This window comes from Chionomys nivalis, chromosome 11 (assembly GCF_950005125.1).
Source record: "Chionomys nivalis chromosome 11, mChiNiv1.1, whole genome shotgun sequence".
Classification (NCBI taxonomy): domain Eukaryota; kingdom Metazoa; phylum Chordata; class Mammalia; order Rodentia; family Cricetidae; genus Chionomys; species Chionomys nivalis.
In genome coordinates, this window is record NC_080096.1 from 5,665,010 (window position 1) to 5,689,635 (window position 24,626).

The 24,626-nt window shown below is 43.1% G+C and overlaps 1 protein-coding gene and 1 non-coding gene across 12 annotated transcripts in view; both read right to left on the minus strand.

Moving 5' to 3' along the window:
* Rere (arginine-glutamic acid dipeptide repeats) overlaps positions 1-24,626 on the minus strand; it is a 372,816-nt gene that overhangs the window by 18,005 nt on the left and 330,185 nt on the right. The gene's annotated exons all lie outside the window — the stretch shown is intronic.
* LOC130884512 (small nucleolar RNA SNORA31) lies at positions 9,562-9,668 on the minus strand. Its single transcript, XR_009058039.1, has one exon. It is a non-coding gene; the product is annotated as a small nucleolar RNA SNORA31 (small nucleolar RNA).

Sequence of the window (24,626 nt, forward strand, 5' to 3'; positions counted from 1 at the left end):
AGCACTGGCTGCTCTTACAGAGGATCCATGTTTAATCCCAGCACCCACACATGGATATACATGCATGGGGAAAACATACAATAATAAATCTTTTTTTTTCTTTTTTTTTTTTTTTTTTTTTTTTTTGGTTTTTCGAGACAGGGTTTCTCTGTAGCTTTGGAGCCTGTCCTGGAACTAGCTCTTGTAGACCAGGCTGGCCTCGAACTCCCAGAGATCCACCTGCCTCTGCCTCCCGAGTGCTGGGATTAAAGGCGTGCGCCACCACCGCCCGGCTTACAATAATAAATCTTAAAAAAAAAAAAAAAAAGGACACAGGATTATCTGTTCCTATGCAAAAGATAAATATTTTAACATGAGCGCACAGAGAAAAGGGAAGCTAAATAATCACTGTAGAAGACCTTAAATCTCAGTGTTAATGTGCTTTTGGAATGAAATTCTTGTTCCTGGGCCAACACTGTGCTGAAAGAGTGATCTACACGGGAGCACCTGACCCTGCCGACCAACCTCAAGGATGAAGGAGAGCTGCTGCGGAATTGGCTCCTGCCAAGGAACCCACTCTGCAGCTGGCCTGGAACTCACACTTCGCCTTCCTCTGTGTCCATGTACCTCACTGCCTTAACAATGATTTCATGCTATTTTTCCAAGGAAACATTCCACCAACAGCAGGCAATTAGGAACAACACCCAAACTAAAAAGCTGGCAGAGAAAAAAAAAGCCTTTCCCAACCCCTGAACTTAGACATTGGCCAAGTCTGGGGGTGAGTGCGTATGAGCCATCCCTGGGAAGGGGAAATATTCCCTGGATAGACTCCAGGAATCTTCCAACTCAAGAAGCCTGGCTCCCTGATCTCCCTAATCTTTTTTGCTTGGAATTATAGCTGCATCTCTCTTCTTGGCAGTAAAGTTTCCTGCCTGTGCAAGAGCCCTGTGCAAGTCCTTCCTTCGTTCCACTGTCTTGAGGATTCTAGCTGGATCTAACAATGATGGGGGACCTGCCAGGTAAGAGTCTGGGTACTGAACATAAACAGCAGCTATGTTTGGGAGCAATCATCTCTTAAGGGTTTTCCAGCAGGTTGCCAAGCATGGTGGTACACACCTGAATCCCAGCAGAGACTGGCAGAGGCTGGCAAATGAGTTCCAGGACAGCCAGGACCACACATGGAAACCCTGCCTCAAAAAGCAACCCCCCACCCCACACACACACCTAAAAAACGAAAGAAAGGATAAGAAAAAAAAAGAAGATGCCTTTCCAGCAGGCAACTGGTTGTTTTCCAGTAGCTGGTAATTAAAGCACTGTTCTTCTGGGATCCTTCTTTTGTTAATCAACCTAATGGAATCCCTAATCCCCAGGAGCCAGCCACTGTCAGCAGCTCTGCTGCAAATCACTGCATGCCACCTCCAGCGCATCTGGGAGACGTTGATCTGCTCAAAGGCACAGAGCTGAGGATGGCATTCTGGAGCCACCAATCTCCTGGACTCAAGAGGCTCAGAAGATAGATACCTGACTTAGCATACCCTGCTCTGAGAGTCAGCCCACTTCCAGGCAAGGCATATCCTCTGCAGCTCTTCTAGGACAGGTAAATGAAAGGTAACTATTCTCAGGCATGGCATGTCCAAGAGGGAAGCCAGACTAAGGTGCCCAAAGAGAAGTTCCTAAACCAGACACCCTTTTAGAAGGAAGAGAAGAAGGGGGGAAAACTCCTACTTTGGACAGGTTAAAAATTCACCCCTTCCAATTATTATACTCCATTTATATGACACAAAGAAATGGGAACGGCCTGGGCTACCCTTCAGTTACTAATAGTCTGTTGTCTGGGGTCCTGACTAGACCACCTGCTCATCCTATCTCTGGTCTCACACCTCTCCTATGAAGTGCAGACTGGTGCTCCACTATGGCCTTTTCCTTGGCTTGTGTTTGCTAGCTCAGTCTTCTCAAAGCCCAGGCCATACGCTGTCACTTCTCCAAACTAAGTTCCAGCTACTTCTCCATTTCTTCCAGACCTTTTGCCTGTTTCCCATCTCTCCCAGCCCTTAGCTTATGGCAAACACTATGGTAATTGACTGTTCTTTGGTAGAAAGCCCGAGCCACAAACCCCTTAAAGCACTGTGAAAAGAGAAAACTGGCTCTCCAAAGTTCTGACCTCTGTATGTGTACCCCTCCCCCCCACAAAATAAAAAAATAACTTGAATAAGTGGACTTCAAGATGGGCACTGTGTAAGCTGGGCATGGTGGCCTACACCTTTAATCGCAGCACTCAGGAGGCAGAGGCAGACAGATTTCTGTGAGTTTGAGGCCAGCCTGATCTACAGAGCAAGTTCCAGGACAGGTTCCAAAGTTACAGAGAACCTTGTCTTGAACCACCCCCGCCCCCAAGGGAAAAGGTGGGCACTGTGGCATATGATTGTAATCCCATCACTTGGGAGGCAAATGGATTTTAAGGCCAAAGTGCTATACACAGAGAGTTCTAGTCAGCCAAGGCATTACAGAAAGATACTGTCCCAAACCACACACACACACAAACAAACAAAACAATCCAAGACAAAACAAAGGGGAAAAAATCTCCACAAATAACAAAAACAAAATTAAAAAATGCTCAGACCTGTGAAAGCATTGTAGGGCTGCTGGGGTGGGAGTCCCTGGACTGGACTCAGCACACCTTGTTGCTATCCCTGCCAACAGCTCTGTTAGACCTGTGTATTATGTACACACACTAGATTCTTCCACTTAGGCAAAAAAAAACTTAGGTCTTTTTATTGCTTTTTAAAAAAAAAAAATCCTGTAGCAGCTTTATAAATGACACGGTTAGAAATGAGCTGACTGCTCTATAATAACTGCTGAAAGCACAGCAGGAACCGAGGGCTCCTACCAGGTGTGGATGTCCCCACAACCCCTGTCATCTAAAGGGTTCCCTGGGAAGTCCTGACACAGGAGCCTGCTATCACAGAACCCACACACAAACCTTGGTTTTTGGCTTTACAGAGTTGTGGGTTTAAACGAAGACCGCTAACGTTTTAAATGGAACCAGGAATTGTGTTTTCTCAGTCGACACCCCAAATCCTAAGAATTCATTTGTTGATATCAGTTTTTGTCTCCGGGTGAACACGCCATTATTTCCTGAGTTCATTTTATTGGAGCTCAGCAATAGGGCGAGCAGGATTTCACTGCTGTTGGTTCCATCACCACGTCACATTTGCTAATGGGTCTTTTTGTGTTTGTCTGTTTTTGAAGTGAAACCACAGTTCTACCAGCAAAGGAGAAAAGGAAAGGGGAAAGCTATAAAATGTTAAACCAGCCCTCTCCAGTTCATAAACAGTTTTCTATTTATTGGCCTTCATTGTATGTGCAATCTTATTATCCTTGCACAGCATCAAAGTGACATCCGTCAGGGTCACCCTATAAAATATACATTGCAATGTAACATTTAATGATGAGAAAGGGACGAGAGATGAAGGATGGGAGGGTGGCATGCTGCAGGATGCTTTAAAGGGGTCATCAGTTATATCCGTGCGTTTCCCGAGGTGATAATTGAATGACAGGGCTGGAGGGAAATCCATTTTTGAGCTCAGAAAGGACAGTTAGGAGAAAAATGTTTTTGGGCAGACGCATATAATGATGGCCAGGAAATGAGGACAGCTATTCTAACACTGATTCTTTTATTTTATGGTTTTTATGGACGCACAGCAAATTATCACGTATGATCTATTTCTTCAAGTTGAATGTTCAAATAAAGAACAGACTTTATTACAAAGAAAGGGAAAAGGTATTTAATTTTGTCAGTTATTACATTTGTTTAATAAAATGAGCAAAAACAAAGATTACTAAAGTGTAAGATAAATGAACAATCTCACACTCTTCAGATATATAAAACACTTCAACTCTTTTACCTAATTCCGGGGATTTAAGCTGAGGCAGAGATCTTAGGAAAATTCAGATAAACCAGAACAGATGTGCTCATAGCCAGAGCAGCTGTCTCCTAGAAACTTGAAACAGAAATTTCAGGACAGAAGTATATGGGCTCAACTGTGCTCAAAACGTCTATGCTATGTTCTAACCCTTGCTGTCCTAGAGTGTGTCATTATGTAATAGAATCTTTAACAAAGTAATCAAGGTAAAATGAGGTCATTTGGGTGATCCCATTATAATATAACCTGATTGGTATTCATTTTTGTTGTTTGAAACAGAGTCTCTCTATATAGCCCTGGCTGTCCTGGAACTCAGACATCACCTGCCTCTGCCACCTGAGTGCTGGGATCTAATCTGGTAGTGGTGGTGCACGCCTTTAATCCAAGCATTTGGGAGGCAGAGGCAGGTGGATGCCTGTGAGTTCAAGGCTAGCCTGGTCTACAAAGTGAGTTTCAGGATAGCCAAGATTGTTACACAGAGAAACACTATGGTATGTGTCCAACATTCTTTTTTTTTTTTTTTTTTTTTTTAAGACAGGGTTTCTCTGTAGATTTGGAGTCTGTCCTGGAACTAGCTCTCGTAGACCAGGCTGGTCTCAAACTCACAGAGATCCGCCTGCCTCTGCCTCTCGAGTGCTGGGATTAAAGGCGTGCTCCACGACCGCCCAGCAACATTAGTGTTTTTATATTAGACATATATATGATGATCTGAGGAGATAGCCAGTTACAAGACAAGAAGAGAAGCCTCAGAAAAAAATTAACACCACTATTACTTGTGTTTCCAAATCTATGAAACTAGGACAAAATATTTTTTTTTTGCTCTGGAAGCCCTGTAAGCAAGGTAGATGACTAAGTAAGTCTAAGACAGGGCTTCCTGGTTAGCGCTGCAAAAAGAAGACCTGTGGGTTGTGAAAGCAGCAAGTCCTCCAGACTGTGAGCAGGACTGATGGAGTAGGATACCTTCAGAGGAGGAACAGTCTACTGGGAGAGAAGGTGCCAAAGGAGAATGGTGTGGGCAACCAACAACGTTGGTGAGTCTCACAGAACTGGCCACCTCCTTGTTAGGGGGCACCAACCCTCACAGCAGACACTGGGAGCTCCACAAGACAGATGCCCTGTGGCTCCTTCATTGTCACAGTGGCCCAGGAAAACCAGCCAACCCCCAAGAGTTCCCACAGGAAGAAATCTAAGCTCCATCACATCTGAATCTTCATCCATCTGTGGCCAATGAGTTTTCTGCAGGGAACACAGCCCCTATTCCAGGACAAGCAGCTGTATAAGTAGCTCTTGTGGTCCTGGAGGGGGTGGGGTGGGGTGTATGTGCCCCTCTATACTATTTACATGAACATGCACTTTGCAGTTTTAAAAACACAAGATAAAACTGCAGATTTCCAAACACTGATCTAGTCCATAGCTAGGCTCCTCAAGGTTCTTGTCAGGCCAGCTAGCTCCTGCACAAGAAAGGCAGCAGTGTGTGGATGACACTCGTACTCCATGTAGGCTGTAGCCCTCTCAGGACACACTGATGGTCAATGCCTAGGGACTCTACTACCGCAGCTGCTTGAAGTTATTGCCTTGTCAACATCTCTTCCCTGAAGAATTTGGGAAGATGAAGCTAACCTCCCAGAGAACCACGTATTTCTTATTTTAAAATTGCAAGATGGTACCACAAATAGTGGTACATCCTTGTTATCCAAGACAACGGAGTCAGGAAATCAGGAGTTTAGGGTTAGTCTGAGCTATACAGCCAAAGCTGCACTGTGGATCTCAGAAACAAATTCTAGTGCTCTCAGGTCGCTTCCTCATAATGCAGCAAGCTACAAACATAAATTTGTACACTGAAGGTTTACATGAAAACCCCAATAGCGCTTTTAGGGAGAAATTATTTTGTCACAAATTTTAGGTATTGCCCCTCCCTTCCCTGGCAGGCATGGGAGGGTGGCAGGGTGTGATGAACTGTTCCTAGAAGACACTGTGACCCTCCAGTCCTCCCAGCTTATGTAAAGAATGGGAAGATATGAAGATTTCTTTTCTTCATGCGTCATGTGATAAATGGTTACTTCGGGCTTGAACAAAGAGCCACACAGAGAGAAGCTCTGCATTCTTCCTACTTACTCAAACTTGAAATCCCAAAAACAACTCTGCGAAACAAACAAACAAACCAAACAACAACAAAAACTCCACAAACTTTTTACTTACGAACTTAAAACTTTAGTTTCTAGTTCTTGATTCCTCAGCAACTGGCCTTTCCCCACCTGTCTCACTTTCCAGTGGAGCCAACACTGCAGTAAAGGACAGAGACTTCCCTTTGAAGCAACCAGAAATTCTGTTGAGAGTAGCAATTCCGGAAAGCACCCTCCCCACCCCTTTGCAGGCCACCGGTCCTACAAACACCAGATTCTACTTTGACATTGGCTGTGGCTTTGGACTCTTCATGTCCCATACATCTGGCTTCTGGAATCCCTCCTTCACAAAAACAGATGATGGCTTTCTTCACACATCCTGCCTTGTGGCCCCCAGGCTCCAGGAATGTATCTTCCTGGTTGTTGCTAGCCAGCTGTACAGCTTTCTACTGCCGTCTGTTGTAACTCTAAGTCATTTTTCCTGACCCTCTAGGGAGAGGTTGTTAGCCTCTTCCCATGAAGATGAATCTCTCCGTAGGGCTCTTTGGTGGCTCAGGTCACGGAATCTAGTGGGAATCATGAATGTCCGATTCTTTCTTCTCTAACTGCACTACACACAAACGGAATGTTGCTAGATCCCTAGGGGTCAATAGTGGACCCTGATTTGAGTACATGCTCAAAGGCTGGAGACTGCTCGTGGGTTTAAGAACATACACACTACCTTCCCAAGGGATCTGGATTTGGTTCCCAGCACCCACACCAGATGAGTTACAACTTCAGTTCCAGGGAACCCAAGTCCTCTGGCTTTCTCAGGTCCTTGAAAGCACGTAAATGGACACAGGCACGTAAACATTCACGTAATAGTTTTATTCTTTTTTTTTTTTTTTTTTTTGGTTTTTCGAGACAGGGTTTATCTGTGGTTTTGGAGCCTGTCCTGGAACTAGCTCTTATAGACCAGGCTGGTCTCGAACTCACAGAGATCCGCCTGCCTCTGCCTCCCAAGTGCTGGGATTAAAGACGTGCGCCACCACCGCCTGGCCACGTAATAGTTTTAATCAATAAAAAAAAAGGTGCTTAGTAAATATTCACTGGTATGAACTAGGCAAACCGAGAACACCACGAAGGGAATATACAAAGTCAAGGTGAGTCTCCAGCAATTGCAAGAATAACATAGACATTTAGAAATCAAAAATTCAAGTATTTGAGCAAAAATTTTCAAATGTGAAGGAAACATAAGTAGATGGGAAATTCACTATGAGAATCAAAACTCCTTAAGATTATTGAGCTTCCATGGGCCTTTATCTATGCAGTAAATGAGAGTCCCTCAATTCATTCTGTTATCTCAGGGCTACTCTTTGCAATGAAAGCAGGTTCCCCATCCCAAGGGATGGTCAAGTGTGTAAAGAGGAGTCACATATAGGGAAGGGCCTATAGTGGGAAATCACTGGGCCAGATCTCCTGCCTTTATTTTTTTAAATCAACCTGTAAGGAACCACACAAGCCTGGGCTTGATACTATTGGGTCTTAAATTGAATTAACAAAACCAGAGCCAAAAGCCAGGTGGTGGCACGTGTTTACTATCCAAATACTCAGGAGGCAGAGGCAGAAGCATCAGGAATTCAGGGGTACCCTCACTACACACCGAGTTTGAAGCTAGCTGTCTACATGAGATCCTGTTTTTAAAATGAGAAAAAATAAAACAAAACAAACACCCTAAACTGAACCCAGGTCTAATGATACTCTGGCTCTACAAGTCCATTTTCCTGAAGCAGGGAGTATCCCATTCTTACTGTTAGATCTTCTGGACCTGTGTTCCCAACCCTAAATGGTTTATGTATGTGTGTGGGTATTTTGCCTGCATGTATGTTTGCCTATCACGTGTGTGATCACCTGGATGTGGAGTTACAAAAAGAAGGCTGTGAGCTGGAGATCTTAACCACTGAGTCACCTCCTGCTCACAGGGAGAGTAAAAAGACAGACCAGAAGCTCAGAGCAGAGAATGAATGTCACATCTCACAGAGCCGGCCGGCACTAGGCTGGGAGCATTCATGCAAGTTAGCTGCCCTGCTCTGCTAGGAGCTGAAGAAAACCAATCAAAATGAGGACAAGTGGTCAGGGCTCTGACTATAAGCACCAGTAATAATCATTCCAGTTCCTGGCAGTGCCAATGATTCCATCCATGGGCCTGCAGTGATGTCAGGTCCAGCTCTGTACCCACACATATCCACAGCTGCCTCCACAGAGATGGAGAGGCTGACCTCTCACCTTAGGCATTACGTGTGTGTATGCCTGTGCATGTGTCTGTGGTGGTACACTACTGGGGGTGACAGAAGAAAAATTTATTATTGTCTAGTTTTTCTCAACCGGAGTTCTGCTGTGACCAGGACGCAACTAACCCCATTCTGGATGCACAGGAAAACTGTCAGCACATCACACAACAAATGCTATGAGACCAGAACTCTCAACACTCAACCCACCTCAGTACAGCATTTTCTGTTGCAAATGATTGTTTTTCATTTGCACCCATTAACCTACATTCAACATAGATCAAAAAACTACCATGGGCCAGAATTCCCCCCAGGATCCAGAAACACAACAATAGGCTTCCCCTGGCTGTTCCCTTTTCCTACTCTTCTAACTCTTCAATACTGTGTGTACACAGAAAGTTCACTATTCTCTCTGAGGCTCTTTCTTTACTTGAAAGCCAGGGAAGGTTCAAAAGCTCCTTCAAGGGTGGGGCCTGTTACACACATGCTCAATTCCTAACTGGTATCTTTTCATCAGAAAAAGAAGCAGAAGCTGGGGTGTGGTAGCACAAACCTTTACTTCCAATACCCAGGAGGCAGAAGCAGGCAGATCTCTGAGTTCAAGGTCCACCTGGTCCACAGAGCAAAGAGTTCCAGAAGAGCTAAAATTACTTGGAGAAAACCTGTCTCAAAAACAAAAGGACAACCAACCAAACAGAACCCCAAACAAACAAAAGGACCAGAAACTCAGAACTATGTTCACCTGAAAATGAACTGAACTTCAAAACTATCTTTCAAATAGTATGCTACTAACTTCCTTCCTCTGTTGTGCTGCCCTCAAACCACAGACAGAGCATACAGCCAGAGTCAAAGTAACTTGAGGTCAGCCTGATCTACGTATGAAGTTCTAGGACAGCTATGGCTACATAATGGGACCCGTTTCAAAGAAAGAATCAGGGTTGGGGTGGTGTCTGGGAAAGCCCAGCTCCCAGATCAACATCCCACTAGAAACCAGCAACCATGAACGCCAGTAGCCTCACTGCTGCTCTGCCCAGAGCTGCTTCCATTTGGATTTTATCAGCAAAAGAATCGAGGTCTCCACATTTTAAGAATTTCAGTAGGAGTTGGGACTATAGTGCAATGGTACAAACTATATATACTAGGCTTGATTCTTGGCAACATATACAAATAAGGAAAACAAAACAAAAAAAACAAATAAATAAATAACACCCCACCATAATTGCCCACCTGTAGCTGGCTACTATGAAATTTCTTTTTTTTTTTTTTTTTACATGTACTCTCCAATTCAATCTGGACTGCCACAGAGACAGACAGGAAGCGCGGAGAGCATTTTCTTTGGCATCCTAGTGCTACAATGAAATTTCTAATCCATGCCCCCACTTCAGTGCACAACTATCACTGATGTTGACTACACAGGTCCAGCTTGAGGGACTCACAATATTCTGTTACTTAATTTCACATTAACTGTTTTTCAAAGTCTCTCTCTCTCAAATACACACACACACACAGAGAGACAGAGAGAGAGGGAAGGAGGGAGGGAGGGAGGGAAGGAGAAATTATACCTATCTGTTGTGAGATATTTGATTACATGTGTAAAATTATATCACTGTGATTGGTGTAATAGAAAGCTCAACAGCAAATAGCTAAGCAGGAGATATAGCAAGACTTCTGGACAGAGCTCTGGGGAAAAAAAGGGGGGTTTGTAGGCCCGTATCTCTATATGGTATGGCAGCCAGGCTCTAAAGTCATAGTCAGTATCTGAAGTGTTCATGTAACCTTTCAGACAGGCTGTCGCTAACCTAACAAAGGGTCAGGATGCTGCTTTGCTCCTTCTCTGTAATTCTGAGGATGCATGAATAGAGATGCTAATTCAGCCTACATGACAGCTAGCATACTGAATAGGAAGACGTGACAACAAGCACAGGTACATGTGGACTTGACTAAAAGCCATTCACCTGGTTACCTAGGAAACAGAATGCTAATGTATTTCCCCCCTCAGTTTATGTTTTGATATATAAGGCTGTTTGGAGAATAAACGAGAGGAATTCTTCAGGATGTGAACTCAGGATTTCATGAGGGATCACTGAGAATCTATCTACCTTCCAAAAAAGCCATGTGAGTTGTGTTTTTATTCCCGCATTTCCATGCTGGTCCAAAGAGCGAGAGATGGTTTATGTTGTGGTCTGGTCCAGAGAAATAATTTATAGTCCTGGCTAGCACTGGACTCTGACAGAGTTGCCAGCTGGACTCAGAGGAAACAGTACAAACAGGAGGATAGGTAACAGCCACAAGCCACGTGGCAGCATGCAGATGAAGAGAAATGGGTTAATGTAAGGTATAAGAGGCAGTTAGAAACAAGCCTAAACTAAGGCCCAGCTTTCATAAATAATAAGAAGTCTCTGTGTCATTATTTGGGAGTTGGCTGGTGGGACAGAGAAAGACTTGTTACATATAGCACCCAACATTGGGTTTGAATATGCACACAGGTCCTGAGAAAGCCTTCTCTCAGGTAGGCTTTGCATATAGAAGTGTAGCTCTTTAGAGACGCTGTGCTGGGCAGTTGAGCACTTGATCAATCTGGACTGGGTACAAACTCTGCTCCAGAAAGATACAACACATTCCCAGAACTGGGGCGGGTGAATGCAGCTCTGGGAACAGCACTGCAGACATGAGACTAGGCTCTCACGGAACCGAGGGAGACACAGCCTTGCCAGCATACCATATGCTAAGTAGAGCTGTGCAGTAGTGGCCTAGACCTTAAAGATTTATCTGTGGTTAGAGAATGCTACAGGTTAGAGGCAGGCGGATCTCTGTGAGTTCGAGACCAGCCTGGTCTACAGAGCAAGTTCCAGGACAGGCTCCAAAGCCACAGAGAAACCTTGTCTTGAAGAAGAAGAAAAAAAAAAAACAACAACAACAACAACAAAAAAAAGTGCTACAGGTGCACAGTAAAGTGGTCAAGAAGAAGAAAATCTTTAAACAAATACAGTAAAAAAAATGGGTATAGACAGTCATAGAAAAAACAGAAAGCCACATAAAGATGAAAATACACAGGGCATCTGGATCCTGTATGGTGTTTTGTTGACTTTGAAGTTTTAAAATGATAATGTAAAAAAAAAAAAAAAAAAAAAACCCGCTGAGAGACGTTGGGTTACGAAAACTGCTAACTTAAACCAACTTATATATTTTTAAAATGGAAGTCAGAAAATATGCTGCATTGGGGGAGAGGTTATGCATTTGTTTCCACAGGAAACAAAAAGTTATGGTTCTCTTCAAAATTAATGAAGATCAGATTAGATTGGGGGAGACTTCCTAAAAACCTTTACTACTGGCACAGAGAACAAAAAAGACTATAGGACAGGTGACGTATATGCTGATCCCTCTACATGGGAACAGCTCTGAGACTAAATGAGACATGATAAATCTTGTTGGTTACAGAGTATTCATGACAGTTTGGTTAAGCCCAAATGAACTTATAAAGCTGACAGATGCCCTTTTACCTGATCAAACCAAACACAAAAAAATCATCTTTAGCTGACTTGAACACACTGCACACTCTATACATGTGTTAATGTAGATATGCATGCTACCTTTCAGTTTGTATGTTTTCAGAACAAAATGACCAGACACCAAAAAGACAAGTAGTCCAGGTGACTCGGTGTCTCAGAATGCCTCTGCTGCAGTTTCCTCAAAATTATGCATCTAGAACAATTTCAAAGCTACTAGCTGAGATGGTCTAGCGTCACAGACTACCCCACCAAGACTTCAGATAAGCTCTACACTTTGCCATCACACAGACTAAACAAAAAAATTATACAGCTAGCTCATTATTCCAATTTTCTCAGGGTCCTCTAAAGACACGGTCACCCCCCAGACAACAGAAAGCAGTCTAGAAAACACAACACCCACATTCCCAAGAGGTGGGATGGGGGTTTTGGTTGTTCAGTGGATCATATATGTTTATCATCATTTATGTGTGTGTGTGGGAGGGGTGATGGCAAGTTGTTATTGATCATAGTCAGGGAGGAAACAAAGCAAATGAGATTAGATTTGTTCTGAAAAAAAAAAAGGAGGATCTAAGAATGATAGGAATAAAGACAGATTATTGAATCTACATTTAAACTAAAAAAGCAACTACTAATCTTAAATATTTTACATTGGTATGGATTTTTATATATTGATACAAATTAAGGTTATTTTTGTTATACTGTATATGTTTCTACTCTTGTTTAAGATATTTTTGCATAATGATACAAATTTCAAGTTATTTCTAAACATAATGCATGTATGTTTCTACTCTTGTTCAACGTATTGTACTTATGCAGCTTATTTTAAAATGTATTGTAAAGTTCTAGTCCTTAAAGGCAATTATTACAAACTGTTTAAGCTAATTAAGAAATGTAGATTAGTAGTTAGTGACTTATAACAATCAAATTTGTGGTCATATTAGGATGTTTACAAGGTCAAACACTTCAGAGATCTAGAGAATATGGCACTTAAGATGTTTTCATAACATAAGGCTTTTCATGATAATGAGTCATGTCTGCTCCTGGCAATACCAATCTACTTCAGATAAGATGATGGGCATCAAAGAACCCCTGTATGGAGTTTGTTCTCTTATAGCAAAAGTTAGCAACTAGGCAAGAAACTGTCTTGCCTCAACTGCTGAGAGTATGCTGTCCAAATTGGACAAGCAGGACACAAAATAAGAGTCTCCCAAACTTTGCTAAGATAAAGTAGGATAGTACTTCAAAACCACTGCTTCACAGAAAAGTCTGTCAGATAACACAGGCCTGCAGGTCAAAGATGGATACCCCAACTATACAGAGAAACCTTGGGTGACTATCCAGGCAGTCAAATGTTTTTGGTTATTTCTCTAGTTTTGGAAATTGTTTGCTCTGCAAGCCGTGTTTACCTAGATAATAATATATATCCCTCTTGGGTCTCTGATGGATTAAAGACTAGATATAGTTTTACAGTTTTCCTTCATACTTAATTAAAAAAAAAAACTACAAAAAAACATGCAAAGTTTATAAGGTTAAGAAGCATAAAAGCAAGCCGGGTGGTGGTGGCGCTTGCCTTTAATCCCAGCACTCGGGAGGCGGATCCCTATGAGTTCGGGGTCAGCCTGGTCTACAAGAGCTAGTTCCAGGACAGGAACCAAAAGCCAAAAGCTACGGAGAAACCCTGTCTTGAAAACTAAAAAAGAAGAAAAAAAAAAAAAAAAGAAAAAAAGAAGCATAAAAGCAGCCAGGCAGTGGTGGTGCACGCCTTTAATCCCAGCACGCACACTTGGGAGACAGAGGCAGGTGGATCTCTTTGAGTTCGAGGCCAGCTTGGTCTACGTGAGCTAGTTCCAGGACAGGCACCAAAGCACAGAGAAACCTTATCTTGAAAAACAAACAAAACAACAACAACGAAAAAACCGAGCCGGGTGGTGGTGGTGCACGCCTTTAATCCCAGCACTTGGGAGGCAGAGGCAGGCAGATCTCTGTGAGTTCGAGACCAGCCTGGTCTACAAGAGCTAGTTCCAGGATAGGCTCCAAAACCACAGAGAACCCCTGTCTCGAACCCCCCCCCCCAAAAAAAACCCAAAACATAAAAGCACTCTTTCTGCCATCTTCGCCCCTGTGGAAGCCTGCGGAAACAGGACTTCTAAAAAGCAAATATATCTGGAAGGCTGTGGTGCAAGGCTATTTTTGCTGGCTATAAGTGAGTTCTCCAGAACCAGAGAGCGCACACAGCTCTTCTTATAACTGAGGGTGTTTATGCCTGAGATGAAACTGAATTCTACTTGGGCAAGAGATATGCGTATGTATATAAAACTGAAAACAACACAGTGACACCCAGAGGCAAACCAAACAAAACCAGAGTGATCTGGGGAAAAGTTAACGTGGGCCTGCCAAACTCCAAAGCAACCTTCCTGCAAAGGCCATTAGATGCTGTACCCTTCCTGTATTTAAACTAATGAAAAGTAAATAAAAGTGGGGGAAAAAAGGAAACATAAAAGCTTAAGCTGTTTATCTAAGAAGAGGTTTTAAGGTCAAAAAAGGTATTCTTAAGATGGTAAATCATGTTATGATAAAAAAATAATTTAGGTATAGAACTTTAAACTCATCAAGATAAGATAGATAATAGAGTAATTTCTCCAAATACAAATAGACTGGATATTGTAAATTTAATTCTTACCTGATAGTTGTTCTTATTGTATATAGTTTTACTATGTTAGAATTAAAATAATTTTTATTTAAACAAAAAGGGGAAAATGTTGAAAGATTTACGTGATTACAGTGTGTAAAAATACATCACTGTGATTGGTTTAACAGAAAGCTAAACAACCATTACCTAGGCAGGAGGAATAGGTAGGACTTCCAGAGAGGGCGAGCTCTAGGAAGAAGGGTGAGTCAGTAGGTGGACAGAGAAACATTACACCTGTCTGCAATAAACTCTATTGCCAGACTGCAAATGTTCTCTTGTGGTGACGTGGGATGCTCTAGAGCGGTGGCTCTCAGTCTTCCTGTGGTGACATAGGACGCTCTAGAGCGGTGGCTCTCAGTATTCCTGTGGTGATGTGGGATGTTCTAGACTGGTGTTCTAGAAAGTGGATGCTGAAGTCTGGAGACGGAGACTGCACTTTCATTTCCCGCCTGCCCAGACCCGAATAATCACACAGAAACTATATTAATTACAACATTGTTTGACCAATAGCTTAGGCATATTCCTAGCCAGCTCTTAAGTTTTAAATTAACCCATTTCTACTAATCTATGCATTGGCACAAGGCTGTGGGTTACTGGTAACATTCTGGCAACTTTTTCTTTTGGCAGCTACATGGCATCTCTTTGACTCTGCCTATTCTCTCTCTCTCTCTATATATATATATATATCTGTTTGGATTTCATGCCTGGCTTTACTGTTAAGCCACTGGGTGAAACAACTTTATTTATCAACCAATAAAAGCAACACATATACAGAAAGACAGATATCCCACATCAGAAGCCTGAGAATTAAGTGGTAGTTTAGCTATTTCCTAGTTTTGTATATCTACCTGGATATTGCAGACTTCACCAGTGCATATAAAGCTCTCAGAGCAGGGCCAGGCATATCAGTGGCCCTTAGGGGATGCTTTTTGTTATGGAGCCTGCAAGGACACTAGGACACAAGCTTTCCCTTCCTCTGCCACTCCCTCCATATTCATATTCTCTGGGGTTCTGCTACAATCCCCATCCTGCCCAGTAGTTTACAGTACTTACTAGGCCCTGGCTTCACACAGTAAGTCACTTACTTACAGACCTAAAATCTGTAATCAGACAATGCAGCCTTTAAACAAACAAAAAGCCCTACTATTTCCTTCCCCATCTCTTCTGTTTTTGAGGAAGTATGCATTTGAGGCAGTGAACATGGTCACACCCACTACTACTGCATTTCTATATGTAACAATGGTGTAGGAAGTTCTTCTGTCTATATGTTGCTTTCACTGGTTGAATAAAGAAACTGCCTTGCCTTTTGATAGGGCAGCACTTAGGTAGACAGAGTAGACAGAACTGAATGCTGGCAAGAGGGAGAGCCGCCATGGAGCTGCCAGAGACAGACATGCAGAATCTTTCCTGGTAGGCCACTGCCACATGGTAATATAATAATCAAGATGTGAGTGCTAGCCAATAAGAGGCTAGAGATAATAAGCCAGGCAGTGATTTAATTAATACAATTTCTGTGATTATTTCGGGGATCAAACTAGCAGGGTGGCCGGAACAAGGGGCCCCACTCCCTACAACATAACATTGTTGTAGTTATATATAGCATTGTTATGTTGTAGTTATTAAGTATAACATTATACTTAATTCTGTAGTTATTAAGTAAATATAAAATGAAAGTAGTAAGGCAAACAAATATTAACTATCTTTTTAATAAACCTAAAACGACTTATATATTAAAGATGATGTCTTGTTTTTTGAAGTTACAAGAAAAAAAAACCCAAAAAACAAAACTCATATTTGTTTGTAAAATATAAAACCCAATAAAATACAATTAAAAAATCAAAAGCCAAATTTGTTTTGTCATTGATGCATTTTATATTCCTGGTTTCATTGACCACAGCTGGATGGTTTTACTGTAGTGTTTTGCTCAGGGGAACAGAAGCAGAGGAAATAAGGTGCCCAGAGGTCACAACTGGGGAGAGGCTTTAGAGAAGCCTCATTTCCAAGACAGCACCCAATGCCCTCTCCCATTTCATACTCCTTCCTGCTGCGCTGCCTCTGACCTGAGGGCTTTCACATAGCAAGCACACAATCTACCCTGAGCTACCTTTAGACCTTCTACTTTCTGAAGAGAGTGATTCTCTCCTAGTTTCTTGACCCTGGACCCTGCAATTTTCAGCCTCCCCAAATTATTTTTTAGAATTATCTTTTTAAGAACTGAAGAGATGACTTAGCAGTTAAGAGCACTGGCTTTTCTTTCAGACAATCCAAGTTCAGTTCCCAGCACCTACACTTCTATAACACTAGTCCCAGGAGATGTGATGTTGTCTTCTGGCCTACACAGGCACTGCAAGCAAAACGTAAGATGAAAACCCTTTTTAGTCTCTTATTTTTACCTTGCACCTACATATACTATACACACCTAACAAGATATACAAAATCCTTTCCCTTGACCCTTGAGTCTCATCCATCATGCTTCATTTTCTAATGATTAACCCGAGCCCTAACATTTGGCTTTTCCTATCAATAGACAACACTACACTGCCTCCATCTCCTTTCTCCCCCTCAGCAGTTTTAACTGAAGCTGCTAATGCTGTAAAATATTTACAATAGTATGGAGTCCGCCTACAACTGTGCTCAAGAGTCAGGCCTGCATTTAAGGCAGGACAGCCAAGCAAACAGCTGCTCCAAGGCTGCAGTGAAGATGTTTCATTACCTGAGCTCTTCTGTCTGGAAACTGCAACACTGGTGAGTCGCTCTCAGTCAGTTTCAGCCATTCATGAAAACAGCACTGTGACCCAGGCGGATGACAAGGCATGTGTCAGCTCCAGGGTCACAGCCAAAGTTTACATTTCACAGAGAACAACAGAACTCCAATCAATTAGAGGAGGACATTAAAACACAGGTGAGTATTGAGTCAGCGGCCTCATCACAGCCACGGGCACCCATCTTTGGAATACTGGGCAGGAACTCCATTTCAGGCCCCCTCCCCTGGGAGTTGCTTTAGTCCAAATTCCACCTCCCAGAAAGCCCTCCAAATGGTGACCCCTCCCTAGGGAGGGTCAAGACCACTCCCAAAGGCTACTTAAACTGTCCCCTAGAGAACGCAAGTGGTCTCCTGGTTTTGTATGGTTTCCCCTTTCCTCTCTTGCCCTCTCCATGCTTTCCTGAGACCACCCAGGAGCACTGCATTAAACATGGGCATCTTTTATTCAGTTTAATTGGAATTATTTGTGTCAGCGGAGAGGTTCATCTTAAGAAAAACCTAACACCCTGACTTCAAACTCTACTACAGAGCTACAGTACTGAAAACAGCCTGCTACTGGCATAAGAACAGACAGGAGGACCAATGGAACCGAATAGAAGACCCCGATACCAACCCACACATCTTCAAACACCTGATCTTTGACAAGGAAGCAAAAAATATCAAATGGAAAAATGAAAGCATATTTAACAAATGGTGCTGGCATAACTGGATATCAACATGTAGAAGAATAAAAATAGACCCATAACTATCGCTATGTACAAAACTTCAAGTCCCACTCGGGAGGCAGAGGCAGGCGGATCTCTGTGAGTTCGAGACCAGCCTGGTCTACAAGAGCTAGTTCCAGGACAGGCTCCAAAACCACAGAGAAACCCTGCCTCGAAAAACCAAAAAAACACTTCAAATGGATCAAAGACCTCAACATAAAGCCTTATAAAAGAGAAAGTGGGAAGTACATTTGAACTCATTGGCACAGGGAACCACTTTCTAAATAGAACCCCAGCAGCACAGACACTGAGAGAAACAATCAATAAATGGGACCTCCTGAAACTGAGAAGCTTCTGTAAAGCAAAGGACACGGTCAACAAGACAAAACGACAGCCTACAGAATGGGAAAAGGTCTTCACTAATCCCACATCAGACAGAGGTCTGATCTTCAAAATATACAAAGAACTTAAGAAATTGGACACCAAAAGATCACATAATCCAATAAAAAAATGGAGTACAGACCTAAACAGAGAACTCTCAACAGAGGAATCTAAAATGGCTGAAAGACACTTAAGGAAATGTTCAACATCCTTAGTCATCAGAGAAATGCGAATCAAAACCACTCTGAGATTCCATCTTATACCTGGTAAGAATGGCCAAGATCAGAAACACTGATGACAACTTATGCTGGAGAGGTTGTGGGGAAAAGGGAACACTTCTGCATTGCTGGTGGGAATGCAAGCTGGTACAACCCCTTTGGATGTCAGTGTGGTGATTTCTCAGAAAACTAGGAAACAACCTTCCTCGAGACCCAGTAATAACCACTTTTGGGTATATATCCCAAGAATGCTCAATCGTGCCACAAGGACATGTGTTCAACTATGTTCATAGCAGCATTGTTTGTCATAGCCAGAACCTGGAAACAACCTAAATGTCCCTCAACCAAAAAATGTGGTACATTTACACAATGGAGCACTACACAGTATAAAACACACACACACCAAAAAAAAAAAAAAAAAAAAGAAAAAGAAAAAAGAAAAAAAGAAACCAGCTTGAATTTTGCAGGAAAATGGATGAAGCTAGAAAACATTATTTTGAGTGAGGGAACCCAGACCCAGAAAGACAATTATCACATGTACTCACTCATAGGTGGTTTTTAAACATAAAGCAAAGAAAGTCAGCCTACAAACCACAATCCCAGAGAACTTAGACAACAATGAGGACACTAAGAGAGATTTACATAGATCTAGTCTACAGAGGAAGAAAAAGACAAGATCTCCTAAGTAAATTGGGAGCATGGGGACGTTGGGGGAGAGTTGAAGGGGGGAGGTGAGAGGAGCAGAGAAAAAGTAGAGCTCAATAAAAATCAATAAAAAAAGGAAAAGAAAATCGAGAGAGAGAGAGAGAGAGAGAGAGAGAGAGAGAGAGAGACCCCTAACAATGAGGGGCTGGAAGGATGGCTCAAGGGTTAAGAGCATTGGCTACTCTTCCTGAAGACCTGAGTTCAATTCCCAGTACCGACATGGTAGCTTATTACTGTCTGTAACTCTAGTCCTAAGGGTTCGATGCCCTCGTCTAGCCCTTGTCTAGTCTCTTCCTTGGACACACAAAAAGTACACAGACACACATGCAAGGAAAACATCTACACACACAATCCTGAAAAGGCAAGCACCATGACACGTACCTACCACCCAGCTACTTAGGAGACTTCTAAGAAGAGAGAGTTGCTTGAGCCCAGTACTTCAAAACCAATCTAGGCAACATAGTGAGGCTCATCCCAGGGAAAACAAAAACAAACAAACAAACAAAAAAACCTCACGGATGTACCTCAAACAGTGTTGCATTTTATCAGGTAAGTCTCAGGCATGTGTGCAGTCTTCTCCTAGGAGGCAGCAGACAGCTATGCTCAGACAGGACTCCTGACTCCTTCTACCAAGGGCACTACTTTGCCAGATTTGTCTGCATTAGACCTGGCTTCCCCAAGTTCCCCAACTGCAGCAGAGGAATAGACATAAGCTTCTCAATGACCTTATAAAAATTCACCCAGTATGGCCTGCATGACCAGCGGTCTAAAGTCCAAGTATCAATGCAGACAGAAATCATATTTACAATACAAATGCAAAGGGACATAAAATATCTGTTAGCATCAAGGCACACCTTGGCCCTGCCCCTTGGGAATCTGGCACAAGTCCTGCATTACACCTGTGTTTATGACAGGCAGTACCCTGTGCCTGCCTTTAAGAGACAAGCTCCGCCTACTCCTTTTTCTTTTTTTGCTATTTTCTCTGAGGAGGCAGCTGTCTCTCTTGGTCGTCCCCACTCCCCCTCCATTTCTCTGTCTCTCTCTCTCCCGGTCTCTCCATTCCCTCATTCCCTATGGTCCTCATCCTCCACGGGACACACTAGGGTTCCCTCTCATACGGTAATCACAGCGATATTCCCCAAACTTACTTAGCTAGCTATACTGAAGGATGTGAATTGGAATGCAAGGCGGTCAAGGTTTTTGCCTTCTCTCCAAAAATTTTCCCTAATCTTTAAACTGGAAAAAAAAATTTTTTTTGGAGGGGTATGTACCTGAGATTGAAACCAGGGCCTTACACATACAAACTAGGCAAGTGAGCTACACCCCTAGTGCATTCAAAATGTTTTAGTTTGAAACAGCCAACTGCTCAGGCTGGTCTGGAACAGCAACCCAGACTGGCTTGTATCACCAAGCCCTGCTGGCCCACCCTTTAGAGGTGAAATTCTCTACCATACCCTCCCCTCTTCTTTGAGTACAGGAATTTACAGAAAATAAATGTGTTTATCTTAAAAGAAAATGCAGATGTTCTCCCTAGGAGGCTATAAAGAGGAAAAGGAGATGGCCCCTAGAGAGACACCTCCCAGAGGCACCCAGTGGAGACTTCCCACTTAACGATGAGCTCAAGATGGGGATGAGATGACGGTCTTCTTTATTTTTCAGAACTATCCTTAATTAAGCACACTTTCTTCCACCAACTTCTAGACAGACAGAACTCTGGAGACACCAGGACATACCAGTGCAATCTTCCACACTCTTCCACCTAAACACAGCCTGACAGAACTCACTTCTGCCACAAACTCAAACTTTATGTCTCAATTTACCCTACTCACGAGAGGCACCCACTTTACTGTCCTCACAGATCAAGGTGCTCAATCACATACATATAATGTCCACAGAAGAAACTAAGCCCTTTCCAGCAAACCGAAGCAGGAACAGGCAAAGTGGCACCAGGCAAACAGCACAAGAAAGCAGAACTGAACAGTAACCCTTAACTCCAGCTAAAGGAAAAGTCCAAGAACTTCAGGTTCCAGGCATTTGGTCTCAGTCCTCATTTCCCGACAGAGGAGGACTCCCAAAGGGTGTGTTCTCTGCTATGCTAATAACTCCCAGAGCCTACTATGATAGGATGGGGGCAGGCTGTCAGGAGATCAAAGGAGGATTAGGTGGAATTAAAGAACTCAGGTAGGTGGAATTAAAGGACTCAGGTAGGTGGAATTAAAGGACCCAGGCTTTACACAGAGAAGGGCTGAAGGGTAAATTGATCACCAACAAAAAATGATGTGCAACTTCCCTCCACTGGACCCAGTAAACACCTATAAAAATTATCCAAATACCCGCCCCCCAAAAAAGAGCCTGTGGTTCAGAGAGCTTCTGGGACACCGAATGAAAATATCTGCAAGAGAGAACTTGGGACTGGAGGGATGGGAGATGGCTCACCAGTTAAGAGCACTGGCTGCTCTTTCAAAGGACCTGGATTTTGGTTCTCAGGACCCATATAGAGGATCAGGAGATCCAATGTCCTCTTCTGGCCCTCTGCATGCAAGGTACTGACATCCATAAGCAAAACACACATAAACACACACATAAAATGAGATGAACTCACCCTCAGAGTAAGAGAGAGGGGCACATCTACTCCTAGGGGACAGAAGCTCAGGTCCTCAGGACCTGGCAGCTGGGGTCCTTTAAAATATCCTGTTAAATATAACAAATAAATGTAGAATAGTGCTTGTCAAGATGCTAGGAAACTCATCAAACCCAATTTGTGAGCCGGGCGGTGGTGGCACACGCCTTTAATCCCAGCACTTGGGAGGCAGAGGCAGGCGGATCTCTGCAAGTTCGAGACCAGCCTGGTCTACAAGAGCTAGTTCCAGGACAGGCTCCAAAGCTACAGAGAAACCCTGTCTCGAAAAATCAAAAAACAAAAAACAAAAACCCAATTTGTGTCCAGATTATTGGGTCTGAGTGGAGGTGATAGATGTGGTGAGGGTGCTGGGGGGGGGGGACCTTAACCTACAGCCTCAGGTGCTGTCCCCAGGTACACAGTGTCTAAGAACTGATTAGTGTTGACTGCTTCTCTGTAAAGTGAAATTCTCCCTGAGATGACAGAAATCTTCTGTGCTGACTATGGGCAGAGGAAAAGAAGAGGTGTGGATGTTTTTATAGAAATTGGAGAAAAAAAGAAAAGAAAAGAAAAGAAATTGGAGTTAACTCCAAAACCACAGAGAAATCCTGTCTTGAAAAACCAAAAAAAAAAAAAAAAAAAAAAAAAATTGGAGTTAAACGTATCTCAAAAAGTTAAGATAGGAAAATGAGCGCCATTTGTGTGTGAGCATGCACTGCTGTGACAAAATACTTCAAACAATTGGAAAGAAAAACAGCTGTAGTCAGTCTCCAGTTTCAGAAATTTCTGTCCATGTTCTCTTGGCCTCAGGTGTGGGCATCTGATGGGGGGCGAGGGCGCAGCCCAGAACTGCTCAGGGCAAAGCAGTCAGTGAAAAAGAGAGCATGAGAGAGAACAAAGCCCACAGATAATCTGTAATCTCCAGAGGCAGCCCCCAACCAGGCCCACTTGTAATTGTCCAGGCACATCTAACTAGCTCTAATCCATGAGAATTCCCTGGGAGCCATCCAGAAGTTTCCTGAGTACAAGAGCTTCTGCTCCCTGGAAGTTAAGAAGCATACCCTTACTTTAACACATGAGCTTTTTGAGGAACCATTTCATACCCAAACCTTAGCAAATATTCTGTATTTTCTGTCTAAATTTCTAAGGGCATTGAGAAGCTTTGGATAAAAGGAACTCAAGATCCATTCTTTCACCCCAAATTAAAGGCAGACTACCACAAATCCTGGAATTTCTATAAAGGACACCTGAGAATATGAAGGCAGCATGGTAGAAAGATAGAGCATTGGGAAGATCAAGTTATAGCTGTATTTACTGACATCCTCTAACCCCAATTTCTACTTCTAACTCAAGTGTATACTGTAAGCTCACACAAATCCACCTCAAATACATTGCAATCCTCCAAATTATCTGAGGGGTTTTACAAAGATTTGATTAGAAGTGAGACAAGCCAGGTAGGTCTCTGAGTTTCAGTCCAGAGTGAGATCCTATATCAAAATATATATAAATGAATGTGTAAGACAAATTAGTGAAGATGTCTGTTAGCCTCAGCACTTGTGAGGCCGAGGCCAAAATAAAATAAAAGGAAAGCAAAGGAAAGGAAAGAAGAAATTTAACTGAGCAACATGGTACAGTATAAAACCTTGTGACTCTGAAGGCTAGAGAGATGGCTCAGTGGTAGAGGACCAGAGTTTAGCTCCCAACACCCAGATCTTACAGCCTTCTAGTAACTCCTGACAGGAGATCCAGCGCCCTCTATTGGAAATTCTCTTCTATCTGGGCACCTACACACATGTGCATGAACACACATGAATACAAAAATCTAACTCAGGCAGGCGGTGGTGGCATACATTTTTAATCCCAGCACCTGGAAGGCAGAGGCAGGTGAATCTCTGTGAGTTTGAGGCCAGCCTGGTCTACAGAGTGAATTACAGGACAACCAGGGCTACACAAAGAAACCCTGTCTCAAACCGTACCCCCAAAAGGAAAAAAAAAAAAACTTTTTAAAACTGTGCAACTGAGTATTAAGTTTTGCTTTCCAGATTCTCAAAACCTCTGAGGTTTTACAGCTGCATGAGGGCAAGATCACCTGGTAAGCCACAACTCAGCAGCCCCTCACGCCAACAGCCCTGGCAGCTGGTTATGATGCCTCCATTGGACAGATGGGAAAAAACCGCATAGGAGAGTACCTGTCTGTGGTGGCATGTCGTTTGGGCTGTGACAAATAAAGCTTGCCCACGGATCAGAGTGTGGAGCGAGCCACTAATTAGTCATAAAGGTCAGGCAGTGGTGGCACACACCTTTAATCCCAGCACTTGGGAGACAGAGGCAGCTGGATCTCTGAGAGTTCAAGGCCACCCTGGGCTACACTAGTTGGCTTCAGTCTCAAAAAAGAGTCCCAAAGAGTCCGACCGAGTCAGGCAGTGGTGGCTCACACCTTTAATCCCAGTACTTGGGAGTCACACACCTTTAATTTCAACACTAGGGAAGTGAAGACAGAAGGGATATGGTTGAGCAGAGAAAGGAATACAAAATGGGAGGAGACAGGAAGTCAAGGCATTCAATCTGAGGACTTGTAGAGACAGGATACTTCACATTTGGTCTGAGAATTTTGTAGAGGTAAGAACTAGTGGCTGGCTGTTCTGCTTCTCTGATCTTTCAGCTTTCAACCCCCACCCATATCTGACTCCAGGTTTTTATTATTAGGATCAATTAGAATTTGCACTCACGCCGGGCGGTAGTGG